The 19069-nt window shown below is 47.2% G+C and overlaps 1 protein-coding gene across 3 annotated transcripts in view; it reads right to left on the bottom strand.

The window, feature by feature from the left end:
* The window catches only part of CEP85L (centrosomal protein 85 like), a 229008-nt gene that overhangs the window by 74667 nt on the left and 135272 nt on the right, over window positions 1–19069 (bottom strand). The gene's annotated exons all lie outside the window — the stretch shown is intronic.

The raw sequence follows: 19069 nt of genomic DNA, 5'->3' as shown, positions 1-19069 counted from the left end.
GGGAAGCCCCATGAAGCTAAAAGGGCACTCTCCACATCTGAATTCTCTTCCTCCCTTCAAGGCCCTGCTGAGAGCTCACCTCCTCCAGGAGGCCTTCCCAGACTGAGCCCCTTCTTTCCTCTCCCCCTCGTCCCCCTCTCCGTCCCCGTCTTACCTCCTTCCCTTCCCCACAGCACCTGTATATATGTATATATGGTTGTACATATTTATTACTCTGTTTATTTATTTATTTATTTTACTTGTACATTTCTATCCTACTTATTTTATTTTGTTGGTATGTGTGGTCCTGTTCTCTGTCTCCCCCTTTTAGACTGTGAGCCCACTATCGGGTAGGGACTGTCTCTATGTGATGCCAATTTGTACTTCCCAAGCGCTTAGTACAGTGCTCTGCACATAGTAAGCGCTCAATAAATACGATTGATTGATTGATTGATTGAATTACCAAGGGTCATCCCTCGCTCTTCTTATTTTCACTGTGAGCTCGTTGTGGGCAGGGCATGTGTCTGTTGTTATATTGTACTCTCCCAAGCAGCTACTATAGGGTTTTGCACACAGTAAGCTCTCAATAAATACGACTGAATGAATAATCTCAGGACGCATGTGGCCGAGACAAACCCTCTGGGGTGAGCACAGCAGAGAGCATGGAAGGGGTTTCCTGCTCAGATTCCAAACCTCGGTGGTCTCTTGGTTGAAGGGGGACGCATCTCTCCAAGTTGCCTCAACCAGTGCTCCCTACCTGCCCTAACTCCTCCTGGAATGTTGTTCTTCGGGCTTCCCATTGTCGGGGGCCGGGCCCCAGTTCTGCCCTCGAATTGGCCCGGGCCGGGGGTGCCGCGGGGTGAGCTCCTGTTCCGAGAAAGGCGCCAAGAGGACAGGCTGAGCTTAGTCAGTGGCTCGAGCAGTTCTGCCTCTGGCCTGGAACGCCTTCCCTCCTCAAATCTGACAGACAATTATTCTCCCTGCCCACCTTCAAAGCCTTATTGAGGGCACGTCTCCTCCAAGAGGCCTTCCTTGACTAAGCCCCCCATTCCTCTTCTCCCACTCCCTTCTGCATCGCAGACTTGCTCCCTTTGCTCACCACCACCCCTTCCCAGCCCCACAGCACTTCTGTATATGTATGTCATTTATTTTTAGTGCTCTGCGCACAGTAAGCGCTTAACAAATACCACCATTATTATTAATCTGGCCCAAAGCTTAGGGAAGAGGCTTCCCTAAGCTTTATATGTATATATATTTGGACATATTTATTACTCTATTTATGTATCTTACTTGTACATATCTATTCTACTTATTTTATTTTGTTAGTATGTTTGGTTTTGTTCTCTGTCTCCCCCTTCTAGACTGTGAGCCCACTGTTGGGTAGGGACCATCTCTGTATGTTGCCAACTTGTACTTCCCAAGCGCTTAGTACAGTGCTCTGCACACAGTAAGTGCTCAATAAATACGATTGATTGACTGACTGATTGATTGACAACCTCTGTCTTCCCCTTCTAGACTGTGAGGCCGTTGTTGGGTAGGGACCATGTCTATATTCACTCATTGAATCGTATCCCATCATTATCAGCGCTTAGAATAGTGCTCTGCGCATAGTAAGCGCTTAACAAATACCATCATTATCATTTATCTCGCCCAAAGCTTAGGGAAGAGGCTTCTCTAAGCTTTATAAGCCTATATGTTTGTACATATTTATTACTCTATTTGTCTTACTTGTACATATCTGTTCTATTTATTTTATTTTGTTAGTATGTTTGGTTTTGTTCTCTGTCTCCCCCTTCTAGACTGTGAGCCCACTGTTGGGTAGGGACCATCTCTGTATGTTGCCAACTTGTACTTCCCAAGCGCTTAGTACAGTGCTCTGCACACAGTAAGCGCTCAATAAATACGATTGATTGATTATTTCTATTCATGTCTATCTCGCCTTTAAACTGTAACATTGCTGTGGGCAGGGACTGCATCCGTTTGTTGTTGTATTTTACTCTCCCAGTGCAGTGCAGTGCACGCAGGAATAATACTGATGGCATGTGTTAAGCGCTTACTATGTGCCAAGCACTGTCCTAGCACTCAATAAATATAATTGAATGAATGAATGAGTGATGGCGCAGCTTCTCTGCTCCTAGACCACCAAGTGCCGACTCTTCTGCTTGTCAAGGTGAGACAGAAGCCAGCTGTGCAGGAGGCTGGCCCAGTGGCAGAAGGGAAAAAGATGCCTCCTGTGTCCCTTGGCACACCTCCGGCCAACCAGCTCAAACCAGGCTGATTTTAAGGGCCCTGTGAAAAGTGGTTGCGGCTCAATGCGGGTGGGATGAAGGGGCCAAGGCTGAGGGAGGCTGCGGGAGTAGAAGCCGGCAAAGAGGCAGGGGAGGTGATGCTGCTCTGGAAAGGCACTGCCCAGAAGGGCGTAGACTCCGTGTTCTTATCCGACACTCCCTTCTCCTCGCCCACGAGTCTTCCCCTCTGGAGTAGCATTGCAGAAGTGGCTCAGTGGAAAGAGCCCGGGCTTTGGAGTCAGAGGTCATGGGTTCAAATCCTGGCTCTGCCACTTGTCGTCATCATCATCAATCGCATTTATTGAGCGCTTACTATGTGCAGAGCACTGTACTAAGCGCTTGGGAAGTACAAATTGGCAACATATAGAGACAGTCCCTACCCAACAGTGGGCTCACAGTCTAAAAGGGGGAGACAGAGAACAAAACCAAACATACTAACAAAATAAAATAAATAGATTAGATATGTACAAATAAAATAAATAGAGTAATAAATATGTACAAACATATATACATATATACAGTTGCTGTGGGGAAGGGAAGGAGGTAAGATGGGGGGATGGAGAGGGGGACGAGGGGGAGAGGAAGGAAGGGGATCAGTCTGGGAAGGCCTCCTGGAGGAGTTGAGCTCTCATCAGGGCCCTGAAGGGAAGCAGGGCCTTGAAGCAGGGCCTTGTCAGCTGTGTGACTTTGAGCAAGTCACTTAACTTCTCTGGGCCTCAGTTCCCTCATCTGTAAAATGGGGATTAAGACTGTGAGCCCCACATGGGGCAACCTGTTCACCTTGTAAACTCCCCAGTGCTTAGAACAGTGCTTTGCACATAGTAAGTGCTTAATAAATGCCATTATTATTATTAAGTAATGAGAAGCTCTCCTTTCATTCATTCATTCATTTATTCATTCAATCATAGTTATTGAGCACTTATAGGATGCAGCGCACTCTCTTCCTCACATCTGCCAAACTAGCACACTTCCCCCCTTCAAAGCCTCCTTTCATTCATTCATTCATTCAATCATAGTTATTGAGCGCTTATTGGATGCAGAGCACTCTCTTCCTCACATCTGCCAAACTAGCACACTTCCCCCCTTCAAAGCCCTACTGAAAGCTCACCTCCTCCAGGAGGCCTTCCCAGACTGAGCCCCTCTTTTCCTCTCCTCCCCTCCCCATCGCCCCGACTCCCTCCCTCTGCTCTAACCTCTTCCCAGCCCCACAGCATTTGTGTATATATGTATATATTTATTATTCTATTTATTTTATTAATGATGAGCATATATCTATAATTCTATTTGTTTATATCGATGCCTGTCTACTTGTTTTGTTCCTTCTAGACTGTGAGCCCGTTGTCGGGTAGGGATTGTCTCTGTTGCCAAATTGTACTTTCCAAGAGCTTAGTACAGTACTCGGCAAACAGTAAGTGCTCAATGATGATGATGATGGCATTTGTTAAGCGCTTACTATGTGCCAAGCACTGTTCTAAGCGCCTGGAGGGATACAAGGTAATCAGGTTGTCCCACATGGGGCTCACAGTCTAAATTCCCATTTTTCAGATGAGGTAACTGAGGCACAGAGAAGTTAAGTGACTTGCCCAAAGTCATACAGCTGACAAATACAACTGAATGAACTCCCTCCCTTTCCCTTCTCTTTCAATAAGCAATAGCAATCAATGGTATTTACTAAGCACATATTGAACGCAGAGCACTGTACTAAGCACCTGGGAGGGCACAATACCAGAGTTGGTAGAACACATTCCCTGCCCACAAGGTGTTGAGACACCTAGTCTAGTGAACTCAGCACCCAGCACTTCTTTTAAATTAACGGGCTGGGTATTTACAAGTGAAAGTGGAAGTGTGGGAAGGGACTGTGTCCAATACGGTTATCACCTCATATCCACCCCAGTGCTTAATGCAGTGCCTGGCACTGTCTCCCCCTTCTAGACTGTGAGCCCGCTGTTGGGTAGGGACCATCTCTATATGTTGCCAACTTGTACTTCCCAAGCGCTTAGTACAGTGCTCTGCACACAGTAAGCGCTCAGTAAATATGATTGAATGAATGAATGAATGGCATCTGGACTGTGAGCTCACTGTGGGCAGGGAATGTGTTTACTGTTTTATCGTACTCTCCCAAGCACTTAATCCAGAGTAAGCGCTCAATAAATACAATTGAATGAATGTAGTAAGTGCTTAACAAATACCATTTAAAAAAATAGTGGTCACCGTGCACGGAATTGGGAGCCGTGGTCGGGAGAAGGGAGAGACGCTGATTTTTAAAGCTCCTCTTCCCAACCTGCATCTGCTAGGCCACTACCCTGCCAAACCCCTTTCCCATTAGATCAGTCTAAGCCTTCGCAAAATCTGCCGTTGACTGAAATTGCAAGCAGGTGCAGAAAAGATACAAGGGAGGGGGGGGGGGGGGGCTCTCCGGCTGAAGAGGCCTGGCTTGGGCTCCCACCTCCCAACAGACTGTCAATCCTCTTCCGCTTGAAAAGAGAAGTGGTACTTGACACTCTTGCCCCAACTAATCCAACAGCTTGGCCCTGCCTAAGGGCAGCCTCACCTGCAATACGGTGGCTTTCCCTGACCTGCCAGAGAAGTTACAATCAAGGAGGTCTGCTCGGGGACACTCAATGCCCCAGCTGGAGGGCTCTTGTCACAAGAGCATAAACTCTCCTCCCTGCTCCAGCATCGAGAACTTGGCGCATTTGGGCCGAGTCCTCCTCCAACAGACCTGCCAAGAGCCAGCTTTGCGGCTCTGACCTTTCTGTCTTTCTCTCTCTCTCTCTCCAATTTTAGAGCAGGCAATTCGCCTCTCCCAGATGCACTTCATCGTGCACACAGCTCTACATGCCAGGAATAAATCATTTCCAGCTCTCTCCCTGTGCGGTGGCTGGAAAACCTCTTGCCTCTCCCACCTCATCTCTCTCTCTCGCGCACGCTTGGGCCTGCTTTGCTGCACCAGGGCAAGGCCCACGTTCTGGTCAGACTTTGGTGTGCACGGTTCCCTCCGCTCGGAGGTTGCCTCCCCCTGCCAATCCCTTCGGGCTAAGAGGAATGCCCGGAGGGCACGGATACCCTTCATCTCCAGCCGTTAACCATGCCCAGAGTCATGTCGTCTGCAGAGGGCTGTCAACACCATAACCCTCCCCACCCCAGAAGGGCCTGGACACCATGTGATGGGTGGGGGCTTTGTGTGTGGGAAGGCACCCTTCTCTCTTGGAGCCATCCTTCACACTTCCTAGTTTGGAAGACAGCAGACTTTAGAGGCAAAAGTCCAAAACATCCACACATGTGAGGCAGCCAGTCACATGGGAAGAATCGACCTCTTCCTTTCCCCCCGTGCTCACATAGTCACGTGCTTTTTCCCAGGTCCCTCAGCTCCCTCTCACATCCCTCTCCTCCTCAGCTCCCTCAGAAATAGCTCTCTCCTTCTCCCCCGCCTCCCACCTTCTGCAGTCAACATGCTTGAATTAGGCTTAGAAAAAGGGGACCAATAAAAATGAGCATTAACAATCACTTTGGGCACCTATATATCTCTATTCATCTTCTGCATTTATGTATGTGCATACAGTTCACTGTATATTTAATTAGTTATTCAATTATTATGCCATTGATTGATTGACTGACTCTACGTCATCCTGATATATTTGGTGGGGATTGTATCTGTCTGTTCCCGAATTGGACTTTCCAAGCACTTAGTACAGTGCTCTGCATGCAGTAAGCACTCAATAAATATGATTGAATAAATGAATGAATGAATTGGTGTTACTCCTAAATTAGCTGCGTTTTTCCTTCTGCTCTCGCCATTTGTAACTAACCACTGGTACGGTGTGTGACCTTGAGCAAGTCACAACTTCTCAGTGCCTCAGTTACCTCATCTGTAAAACGGGGCTGGAGACTGTGAGCCCTATGTGGGCAGGGACTGTGTACAACCCAATTTGCTTGTATCCCCCCAAGAGCTTAGTTCAGTGCCTGGCACACAGTAAGTGCTTAACAAATACCACAATTATTATTATTAACCCAAACTTGCCCATCTCCCCCATTCAATTGGGAAGTCTCTAGGAGGCAGGGACTGAATCTTGTGCCTCTAGTGCCGTCTCCCCAGTACCCAATTAGTGCAAGAGGTCAACTGCAGCCCCAGGTTTAGGTGGGGAGGGGACACATGTATGCCTCAGACCACTGCCTGGAGATGCACGATTCAAGTTGCTGCCAGTTCATATACGAATCACGCACCTTCTGACCTCACCAACTTGGTCGAGAGTTGGAACATTCCTAAGATGGCACCCGTACCAAGACGGCCCCCATGTAAGCGCTTAATAAATGCCATTAAAAAAAAAAAGAGGGGATGGGATGGCTCTGGAGCTGTCCTACAGTTCCCACTGCCTGACCCCGACCCTCCATGTCCCCTGTACATATCTGTACAGAGCTGTAATTTATTTATTTCTATTAATGTCTGTCTCCCCCTCTAGACTGTGAGCTCGCTGCGGGCAGGGAATGTGTCTGTTTATTGTTGTAGTGTACTCTCCCAATTGTGGCATTTAATTGTGGTACTTATTGAGTGCTTTCTATGTGCCAGGCACTGTACTATGCACTGGTGGGGGATACAGGTGAATTGGGTTGGACACAGTCCATTTCTAGACTGTGAGCCCGCTGTTGGGTAGGACCGCCTCTATATGTTGCCAACTTGGACTTCCCAAGCGCTTAGTACAGTGCTCTGCACACAGTAAGCGCTCAATAAATATGATTGAATGAATGAATGACTGTTCCACATGAGGCTCACAGTCTTAACTGCCATTTTACAGATGAAGGAACTGAGGTCCAGAGAAGTGAAGTGATTTGCCCAAAGTCATACAATAGACAAGTGGTGAAACAGGGATCAGAACGCTTGTCCTTGTGTCTGTCAGGCCCTTGGCTCTATCCACTAGGCCGTGTGCTTAGTACAGTGCTCTGCACATAGTAATCTCTCAATAAATACGACTGAATGAATGACTGAATGAATGAATCCTCTCCCACTGACTGACCGGCTTTGGGTCCCAGTGAAATCTGGCTGCGGTGGGGAGGGGTAAGGGTTCCTGAGGGGAAGGAGTCATTTGTCTGGACGGGTGGTGAACAGGGGTGGCATACCGGCCTCCACGTTGGCCAGCGGAGATTGCTGCTGGGGCTCCATATATCTTATTCTGTGGCTCACTCTCTCACTCTCTCTCCTGCCCCATCCTCATGGCCACGGTCAGAGTGAGGACCCTTACCGCAGCGAGGGCATGCCAGCACATGTGAGCACACATTAGCACACGCGAGGGAAGTGAACAGAGCCGGGTGTGGGTCCCTGCTGGAAAAAGTCAAGTCTGCTGGGGATGCCAGCATCCGAGCCTTCTTCTCCTTTCCCGCTGAGCACGATGAGGTCCCCTTGTGACCACCCCCCAAAGATGATGCTGATGACAATGAGGAGGATTTAGCCCTGGGACTGACCTTTTCTCTGGCCATTCACCCACTGACCAAAGCCCCCCATGCACAGCATTCGGTGGAGAACAGAGACATTGTGGAACCTGGCCCTGAATAAACAGTGGGCAGAACAGCCTCATGGATAGATCAATCAATCAGTCAATTGTATTTGTGCTTGGGAGAGGACGATATAACAGAGTTGGTAGACATGTTCCCTGTCCACAGTGAGCTTACAGTCTAGAGGGCGAGACAGACACTAGTATAAATAAATTATGGATATATACTTAAGTGCTGTGGGGCTGAGGGAGGGGGTGAATAAAGGGAGCAAATCCAGGTACAAGGGCAATGCAGAAGGGAGTGGGAGAAGAAGTAATGAGGGCTTAGTCAGGGTAGGCCAGTTGGAGGAGACGTGCCTTCAATAAGGCTTTGAAAGTGGGTAGAGTGATCAATTCCTGCATATGATGATGATGATGGCATTGATTTATTTAACTTGTACATATTTATTCTATTTATTTCATTTTGTTGATATGTTTTGTTTTGTTGTCTGTTTCCCCCTTCTAGACTGTGAGCCCACTGTTGGGTAGGGACCATCTCTATATGTTGCCAACTTGGACTTCCCAAGTGCTTAGTACAGTGCTCTGCACACAGTAAGTGCTCAATAAATATGATTGAATGAACGAATGAATGAATTAAGCGCTTACTACGTGCAAAGCACTGTTCTAAGCACTGGGGAGGTTACAAGGTGATCCGGTTGTCCCACGGGGGGCTCACAGTCTTCATCCCCATTTTCCAGATGAGGGAACTGAGGCCCGGGGAAGTGAAGTGACTTGCCCGAAGTCACACAGCTGACAATCGGCGGAGCCGGGATTTGAACCCATGACCTCTGACTCCAAAGCCTGGGCTCTTTCCACTGAGCCCCGCTGCTTCTCACGCTGCGTATGAAGACGCAGGGCATTCCAGGCCAGAGGCAGGATGTAGGCGAGAGGTCGACGGGGAGATGGACGAGATTGAGGTACAGTGAGTATGTTGGCTTTAGAGGAGCAAAGTGTGCGGGCTGGGCGGTGCTCGGGGAGGGTTGCCACAAATGGCCACCTCAAAAGGGTTTTGGGGGCTAATTCAGAGCACTGGGGGGTAAGACTGGAAGTCAGTAACCAAGGAACACTAGTCCAGGGGCATCTCTCAACTTAAAGTTCTTGAGCAAACACTGGGGGATGAGGGAAGGAAGGGAGAAGAGACCCTCTCCTCAGTGCCATTCTTCCCCCCACAGAAATTCAATGAATACTATTTAGAAAGTCTGTGCAGCTGGAAGTCTTGAATAATTTGTTTCGACAATGAAACAGTGTCCTTGGCCAATGATGATCAATCAATCTCAGCCACTTCATTCATTCAATCCTATTTATTGAGCGCTTACTATGTGCAGAGCACTGTACTAAGCACTTGGAAAGTACAATTCGGCAACAGATAGAGACAATCCCTACCCAACAACGGGCTCACGGTCTGCTGTGTGACCACGGGCGAATCACTGCGCTTCTCTGTGCCTCATTTACCTCATCTGTAAAATGAGGATTGAGACTGTAAGCACTATGTGGGACAGGGACTCTGTCCAACCCAATTTGCTTGTGCCCACCCCAGTGCTTAGTACAGTACCTTGTACATAGTAAACGCTTAACAAGTACCATTATTACTATTATTACTATTATTATTAATTATAATGGTATTTATTGAGTACCTAGAGGAAAGAGCATCAGCCTGGGAGTCAGAGGTCCTGATCCAAGCTCCACCACTTGCTGGCTGTGTGATCTTGGGCAAGTCACTTACTTTCTCTGTTCATTCATTCATTCAATCGTATTTATTGAGCGCTTACTGTGTGCAGAGCACTGTACTAAGCACTTGGGAAGTACAAGTTGGTAACATATAGAGACGGTCTCTACCCAACGGTAGGCTCACAGTCTAGAAGGTGGGCTCACAGTCTAGAAGGCACAGTCTCTGTGCCTCAGTTTCCTCATTTGTAAAATGGGGATTCAATAACTGTTCTCCCTCCCACTTTGACTGTGAGCCCCATGTAGGACAGGGACAGTCTCCACCTGATTATCTTGTATGTACTCCAGCATTTAATACAGCACTTGCCACATAGTTCGTGATTAACAAACGCCATCATTACTGTTATTACCTTGTGCAGAGCATGACACTAAGCAGTTAGAAGCCCGTTGTTGGGTAGGGACCGTCTCTATATGTTGCCAACTTGTACTTCCCAAGCGCTTAGTACAGTGCTCTGTACACAGTAAGTGCTCAACAAATACAGTTGAATGAATGAATGAAGGAGTACAATACAATGAAATTAGCAGACACAATCCCTGCTCTCAAAAGCTTACAGTCTAGTGGAGGAGATAGACATTCAAAATAAACTTCAGTCAGGGGAAGCACACAGGTAGAAGGTGATCTATCTGTTCCTTTATTTACACAATAATTGTTCAATTCCATTTTTTATGGTATTTGTTAAGGACTCACTATATGCCAGGCACTGTTCTAAGTGTGAGGGTAGGTACAGCGTGGCTCAGTGGAAAGAGCCCGGGCTTTGGAGACAGAGGTCGTGGGTTCAAATACCGACTCCACCACTTGTCAGCTGTGTGACTTTGGGCAAGTCACTTAACTTCTCTGTGCCTCAGTTCCCTCATCTGTAAAATGGGGATGAAGATTGTGAGCCCCCCGTGGGACAACCTGATCACCTTGTAACCTCCCCAGCGCTTAGAACAGTGCTTGGCACATAGTAAGCACTTAATAAATGCCATTACTATTATTACAAGCTAATCCATTGGACACAGACAACATCTTACAGGGGGTTCACAGTCTTACCATTTTACAGAGGAGGTAACTGAGGCACAGAGAAGTTAAGTGACTTACCCAAGGTCACACAGCAGACTAATGGCACAACCATAATTAGAATCTAGGTCCTTATGACTCCCAGACTAGTACTCTATCCACTAGGCCATGCTGCTTCTTAATGATTGACAAATTGATTCATTCATTCATTCAATTTACGGATTCCCTTTCCCCTGAGGACCCAGAGAATTCCAGTTCATCATACTGCTTCCAAAAACAGGACAAAAGTGAAAAGGTTTCCTGACAACTCCAGGAGAGGAAAGACAGAGTGTTAGTTCCCCTATTATAACTGTGTAGGAGAAAGAGAAAGTCTCTGGTTATCCATCAATCAATGGTATTTACTGAGCACTTACTATGTAGATAGCACTGGAATAAGCGATTGGGAACACAACAGAGTTGGAAGATACGTTCTCTGCCCACAATAAGCTTACAGTCTACAAGGAAAGACAGACATTAATGTAAATAAAATGTTTGAGCATCACCTAGATGGTGAACCCCTTGTGAACCCCAGGTGCTGTCACTGATTTGCTTATCTTTTAAGAATAATAATAATAATAATTGTGGTATTTGCTAAGTGCCTACTATGCGCCAGGCACTGTACTAAGCGCTGGGGTGGATACAAGCAAATCGGGTTGGACACAATCCCTGTCCCACGTGGGGCTCACAGTCTCAATCCCCATTTTACAGATGAGGTACCTGAAGCCTGGAGCAGTGAAGTGACTTGACCAAGGCCACACAGCAAACAAGCGGCGGAGCCGGGATTAAAACCCATGACCTTCTGACTCCCGGGCTGTGCTCTGTCCACTACGCCACGTTGCTCCTCTAATTTGCCCAGCACTTACCGGAGCGTTGGGCTCATAAAAAGTGCATAATAAATACCGTAACTAAACACACTACTTTATGAGGACTTTCTTGTGCAGTCTGGGCCCCTCCGAGATAACAGATATGTAGGGGATTGCCTACTTTTCTGGTCATCAGCAAACGGCATCGAGCCGCTGTTTGATGAGGATCCGGGGACCGCAAAGGACAGTCGGGGGTCATTTCCCGGGCCCTGAATCCTCCTCTGCCGTCTCCTTGAGCTGGCAATACATGGGCACTTCCAGAGAGTTGGGCGTGAAGGCTAGGGGGACTGCTGAAAAGCCGTCGGAGTATTCTCCCACCACTTGACCCCTTGTCCACCGGGATTGACTCCTGGGTTGGATCGTGGGGGAGGTTCACCTGGGGCTGACCATACACAGCTCGAGCCCTGGGCCTCAGCCTCAATAAATCCTGTTCTGTTTAGCTAATCCAGCTCCCCTCAAACTCGGCCCCTGGAACCCAACCTCCGCTAGTCTTCCAGCCTCCTATCTCTCCTTCATATGCCTTTGTCCCTGAGCTCAGCCGTCACTCATGACAGACGACACAAACAACACCCTAATCTCCCAGGCTTTCCTGGAATAGTCTATCTCCAGAGTCATTCCACACTGCCGCTCGCTCTTAGGTGCGGGAATCTCAGTACATCACCCAATGTAAATAAATGCTTGAAGCCGCGGAGCGGAGGAGTAGGAAGCGCAAGTTACAGGGCGCGAAAGGGGTTTATATTCGCAGAGGAGAAATGAGTTGGAGTTTATAACCTTATCTGGGGTTCTACTAACGGCAGGCTTCCTGGATTCTTCTATTTTTGTAGTTCTCCCATGCTGCGGACTAGCAACAGGTCTTGAAAAAGATGGGCTCCAGGAAGTCACTTAGAATAGCTGAACATTTAAAAACGGTGGGCTGCATCAGAAGGGGCAGTGTCTCCCTAAAAACATCAGAATCCATTCCCATCACTTCAGGCACAAAGTCCACACCACCCCAAGGCCAAATTTGGAAACATGCTCACTTAGACATAAGCCGGTCTTTCTGTTGTTTTTCTTGGGAACCTCGAACCGCCTGATAAAATCCCCAACTACTTAATTGAAATAAACCACCCCAAAGGAGTTCACAAGACACGGGTGAAGGGAAGATTAAAAAAGAAAACCAAAAACATTTTTAGTGTGGACATATAGAAGACTCAATAACAGGGCTGTGAGAGCAACCTATTAAAAGGCCTTAGTTTCCAAAGAATGGAAAACCCTAGAGCCCAGAGCAATTAGCGGAAAGGAAATGGGTAGGAGGGAAAGGAGCAAGGATGCCAAATGCTACAATGGCTTATTTAGGTGAACTGTACACACACAGTTCAGTCCTCCACAACCCAAAAGTGGGGTCAATGGCTCTTTCATAGTGCGTCTCTCACAGTTCCCTAATTCACAGTGCCACCTGACCAGCGGATCATTCTCAATACTTGCAGATACTCACACACATACACAACCATCTCAATCAATATAATTATTTGTATATTTATGTCCATCTCCCTGAAGGAGGAGGTAGAGTGGAAACTACCACCCTTTAAGTATTGCACTCTCCCGAGTGCTTAGTACAATGCTCTGCACACAGTCAGTGCTCAGTAAATACGATCGAATGAACCAACAGAAGCAAACTTGGGAAAAATGGCAGATCAAGGTGACTGGAGAAAATCGGGCGTACGACGCCTTCAGTGCGTCGCCTGGCCGAGAGCAATGCGGCCCCCTGGTTCAAGGCTGGGATCCACCCAAACTGTCCCCTGCTGCCAAACGGGGACACCAAAATGGCAGGAGTGTCAATGGAAGGCCGTCCTCTTGTGTACCCCAATCTGGGCTGCTGTAAACATGCTCCTGCTGCCGGCACTCTCCATAGATCAATCAATCAATCATATTGAGCACTTACTGTGTGCAGAGCACTGTACTAAGCACTTGGGAAGTACAAGTTGGCAACATATAGAGACAGTCCCTACCCAACAGTGGGCCCACAGTCTAAAAGGGGGAGACAGAGAACAAAACCAAACATACTAACAAAATAAAATAAATAGAATAGATATGTACAAGTAAAATAAATAAATAAATAGAGTAATAAATATGTACAAACATATATACATATATACAGGTGCTGTGGGGAAGGGAAGGAGGTAAAATGGGGGGGATGGAAAGGGGGATGAGGGGGAGAGGAAGGAAGGGGCTCAGTCTGGGAAGGCCTCCTGGAGGAGGTGAGCTCTCAGTAGGGCCTTGAAGGGAGGAAGGGAGCTAGCTTGGCAGATGGGCAGAGGGAGGGCATTCCAGGCCCGGGGGAGGACGTGGGCCGGGGGCTGATGGCGGGACAGGCGAGAGCGAGGTATGGTGAGGAGATTAGCGGCAGAGGAGCAGAGGGTGCGGGCTGGGCTGGAGAAGGAGAGAAGGGAGGTGAGGTAGGAGGGGGCGAGGGGATGGACAGCCTTGAAGCCCAGGGTGAGGAGTTTCTGCCTGATGCGCAGATTGATTGGTAGCCACTGGAGATTTTTGAGGAGGGGAGTAACATGCCCAGAGCGTTTCTGGACAAAGACAATCCGGGCAGCAGCATGAAGTATGGACTGAAGTGGGGAGAGACACGAGGATGGGAGATCAGAGAGAAGGCTGACGCAGCAGTCCAAATGGGACAGGATGAGAGCTTGAACGAGCAGCGTAGCGGTTTGGATGGAGAGGAAAGGGTGGATCTTGGTAATGTTGCGGAGCTGAGACCGGCAGGTTTTGGTGACGGCTTGGATGTGAGGGGTGAATGAGAGATCGGAGTCGAGGATGACACCAAGGTTGCGGGCTTGTGAGAGGCTCCCCAACCACTCAGGATCAATCAATCCATCAGATTTACTGAGCACTTACCGCATGCAGTGCATGGTACTAAGCACTTGGGAGAGTGCACTATAACGGAGTTCGTAGACACGTTCCCTGCCCACAACGAGGTTACGCATTCTGAGCATCCTTCTTCCTGTTTGCAGCTTTGGCAGAACCTAAGCTGTATGGGCCATGGGTGTGCCCCAGGACACCAGTGCCCTGGCTCTGATGCAACCCCCTGGGATTTGAACCTTTCCACCTTCCAGGGAAGGTCGCTCCCTCTCCAATGGAGAAGCCACAGGGTTTTCCTCAAGAACTCCCCTTTCTGCTGCCATTCCGTCTGTCCCCTCTTGGTTCAACCTCAGCCAAACTGGCCCCCAGCTGTCAATAACTGTTATTCCTAGGTTGCAAAAATAATAATAATGATGATGGCATTTGTTAAGCGCTTGCTATGTGCAAAGCACTGTTCTAAGCGCTGGGGGGGATACTAGGTGATCAGGTTGTCCCATGTGGGGCTCACAGTCTTAATTCCCATTTTTACAGATGAGGTAACAGAGGCCCAGAGAAGTTAAGTGGCTTGCCCAAGGTCACACAGATGACAAGTGGCAGAGCCGGGATTAGAACCCATGACCTCTGACTCCCAAGCCTGTGTTCTTCCCACTGAGCCATGCTGCTTCTCTAACAGCCTCTAAACCCCTCTAACAGCCCATTATCTCCATTAAGATGTCTTTAGTCTTGGCCATTTGCCCCCTAAAACCTAAATTCCACGTAATACGGCATGGATTCTACAAAAATTCACTTTAAAAAATGCAGTTCAGTTCTGTGCTACTCAGGAAAACCTTTACTGAATTTCAATCTTTGACTAACTTGAAGCTCAGTGAAGTCCATGTGAAGAGAAGCAGCTTATTAACGGAGACAGCACACGCCTGGGAGTCGGAGCACCTGGGTTCTAATTCTGGCTCCACCACCTGCTGGCTGTGTGACCTTGGGCAAGTCATGTCACTTCCTCTGTGTCTCAGTTTCCTCACCTGTAAAATGGGGATTCAATCCCTGTTCTTCCTCCTACACACAGAATGTAATCAGGGAACTGTTTCGGGTCCGATTATCTTTTATCTTCTCAGTGCTTAGTACAGTGCTTGGCACATAAGTTCTTAAAAAGCACCACATTCTTATTACTAATACCCTGGAGAAATAAAATCAACTTCTTTCTTTGCCAGCAGTTACAATTTTATATATGCTCTCAGATCAAATGCTTCCCACTTGGGCTACACCTGTATATATGTACATATGTTTGTACGTATTTATTACTCTATTTATTTTACTTGTACATATTCTATTTATATTATTTTGTTAATATGTTTTGTTTTGTTCTCTGTCTCCCCCTTCTAGACTGTGAGCCCACTGTTGGGTAGGGACCGTCTCTATATGTTGCCAACTTGTACTTCCCAAGCGCTTAGTACAGTGCTCTGCACACAGTAAGTGCTCAATAAATACGATTGAATAAATTAATGAATGAAATGCTTTGAAAAAAGACTTTGACACCTACTTCCTAGGAGCCAATTCCAAATGGTCACGCACATCAGGTGGTTGTTTTGTTCATACAGCATCGACCTACTGCTCCTGGCTTCCTCAAATCCAGCCAAAGGCAGCCAAAAGTAAACAACGCTGTTTCAAAACTTCCATTTCCCAAACTTTTTTATATAAAGCCCCCAAATAACTGCATTTCTATCACACACCTGACAGGCTGATTGCTCCAATCTCTTTCAGTGATTTCAAATCACCTCAACACATGGTTATGAAAAAGCTATGGGAAATGAAAAAATTTGATCAATTCTTGGCTTCCCTGGATGAAGATTTAGTTTTGCTGCATCAGTGCCAATCCAGTGTATCTCAAACGGTCAGAAATTGGAGGAGGGATGGGCGGACAACACGGAAAGTAGGGGAAAGAGTGTTTTTCTCACTGCAAATCCATAAGACAATTAAATCAATCAATCAATGACATTTACTGAGCATTTACTGTGTGCCGAACACTGTACTAAGCGCTTGGGAGAGGACAATATAACAGAGTTGGAAGGCCATCCCTACCCACAAGGTGTTTACAGTCAAGAGGGGGCAACCGACATGAAAATAAATTACCGACAAGGGAAATGGCAGAGTATAAAGGGGTGCTGTGGGATTGCAGCGTGGCTCAGTGGATAGAGCCCAGGCTTGGGAGTCAGAGGTCGTGGATTCTAATCCTGGCTCCGCCACTTGTCAGCTGTGTGACTTTGGGTAAGTCACTTCACTGAGCCTCAGTTACCTCATCTGTAAAATGGGGATTAAGACTGTGAGCCCCATGGGGACAAGCTGATCACTTTGTGTCCCCCACAGCGCTTGGAACCGTGCTTCGCACATAGTAAGCGCTTAACAAATGCCATCATCACCATCATCTTTGAGGGTGGGGTGAACAGCAAGTGCTTCTAAGGTCAGACTGAAGTGCATAGGTGCTGCAGAAGGGAGAGGAAATCAGGGAAATGAGGGCTTAGTCACGCAAAATTTTTTGGAGGAGATGTGCTTTCAGAGGGGCTTTGAAGGTAGTGAGAGTGGTGGTTTGTCGGTTATGAAGAGTTCCAGGCCAGAGGAAGGACATGGGCAAGGAGTCAGCAGTTTAACAGATGTACAGTGAGTGCTTGGTATTCGAGGAGCAAAGTGAGCCAGCTGGGATGTAATAGGAGATCAACCAGGTAAAGTAGGATGAGAAGAGCGATTGAGCGCCTTAAAGCTGATGATAAGGAGCTTCCCTTTGACGTAGAAGTGGCAAGTAAACCAGATGAGTAAACACGTCTTGGTTTGATGAAGATTTATGAAAAATCAGAATCATCCGGTCATTACCAGTACCCCTAAAGAATCCTAAAATATAAATTGGAGCCAAAGGGAGGGGACGCCTTGGCCCACATCTTGACATCCTGTTGAAAACACAGCGTCTTTCTTGACATGTCTTCTTTGTGGGACTTACCCTGGGTTCGTTTAAATAATAAACTTACAATTTGAATCTGGAAAGAAAGATTACGACCAGAATTTATAGGGGCAGAGAGTTCAGTTTTAAAATCCTCTTTTAAAAGTGCCTGCATTATTGATCCTTTGCAGTAGGACTCGCTTTTTGGCATGTGCCTGACCTGAGATTTCCTCACTTGGACTGTGATGACCTTGGGTTGAAGACAGGACACTGGACAGGGTTTTGCCTGCTATGGCTTACGGTGAAAGCGCACAGGCCTGGGAGTGACAGGATGGGGTTCTAATGCCAGCTCTGCTAGTTGCTTGCTGTGTGACCTTGGGCAAGTCACTTAAATTCTCTGTGCCTCAGTTCCCTCGTCTGTCAAATGGGGATTGAGACTGTGAGCCCCATATGGTACATAAACTGTGTCCAACCTGATTTATCTCGTATCTACCCCAGTGCTTTTTAAGGTTCCTGGCACATATTGAGCTCTTAACTACAGTTTTTATTATTGCCAAGTGATGTATTCTTCCTTTCTTCTGGCTACATATCCCAGCTGTGAACTGCAGAGGGAGAAAGAATATATCAGATGTCAATAATGAAGAGAGAGAGAGAGAGAGAGAGAGAGAGAGAGAGAGAGAGAGAGAGAGAGAGAGAGAGAGTGTGTGTGTGTGTCTCTTTCTCCCTCTCTCTAGCAGGGGCTTGATGTAGTAAGTACTTGGGATTTCCCTTTCCATTGCAGCAGTGAAAATCAGAGAGCAGAAGAGTCAAATATGCCACTCTTTTCTCTCTGTCCAGAATCCTGCAACCTTGACATAATCCTCTATTCCTCAGGCGACTAAGTCATTCAGCTGCTAAATCCTACTATTCCTTCCATCCGACTTTCTCCCCACAAACAGTTACCACACCCTCATCACATCATCATCATAATAATAATGCCGGTATTTGTTAAGCACTTACTATGTGCCAAGCAATCAGTCGATCAATCAATCGTATTTATTGAGCGCTTACTGTGTGCAGAGCACTGTACTAAGCACTTGGGAAGTACAAGTTGGCAACATATAGAGACAGTCCCTACCCAACAGTGGGCTCACAGTCTGGAAGGGGGGAGACAGAGAACAAAACCAAACATACTAACAAAATAAAATAAATAGAACAGATATGTAAATGTAAAATAAATAGATAGAGTAATAAGTGCTGTTCTAAGTGCTGGGGAGGATACAAGGTGATCAGGTTGTCCCACGTGGGGCTCACAGTCTTAATCCCCATTTTACAGATGAGGGAACTGAGGCACAGAAAAGTTAAGTGACTTGCCCAAAGTCACACAGCTGACAAGCGGCGAAGCCGGGATTAGAACCCATGACCTCTGACTCCCAAGCCCGTGCTCTTTCCACTGAGTCACGCTGCTTATGGTTAGGCTATTGGCTCCTCACAGGTCTCCCTGCCTCCAGCCCCTCCTAGACAATATACTCTAATACACTCTTTCTAGGCTACACAAATCATCTTCCTTTGGAGTAGCTAAGGAGTCATCTCTCCTGCCTCTCCAGCCCTCCCTCATGCTGTTCCCCAAACCTAGAGCTCTCTTCCCGCTTCAAATCCACCAGGCCACAGTTCTCCCTGCTCTTTAAAGCCCTCCTAAAATCTCTTCTCCTCTGGGAAGTCTTCCCTGCTTAATAAACAAGTCTCCCGTCCCATACACCCAACACTATCCGTAGCATTTGAAGATCTTTTTTTATGGCATTTGTTTAGTGCTTACTATGTGCCGGGCACTGTTCAAGGTGCTGGGGTACACACAAGATAATCAGGTTGGATACAACCCCTTCATTCATTCAATTGCATTT

The sequence above is a fragment of the Tachyglossus aculeatus genome, chromosome 2, assembly GCF_015852505.1.
Source record: "Tachyglossus aculeatus isolate mTacAcu1 chromosome 2, mTacAcu1.pri, whole genome shotgun sequence".
In the NCBI taxonomy this organism is placed as follows: Eukaryota; Metazoa; Chordata; class Mammalia; order Monotremata; family Tachyglossidae; genus Tachyglossus; species Tachyglossus aculeatus.
This window is presented reverse-complemented; position numbering and strand designations above follow the sequence as displayed.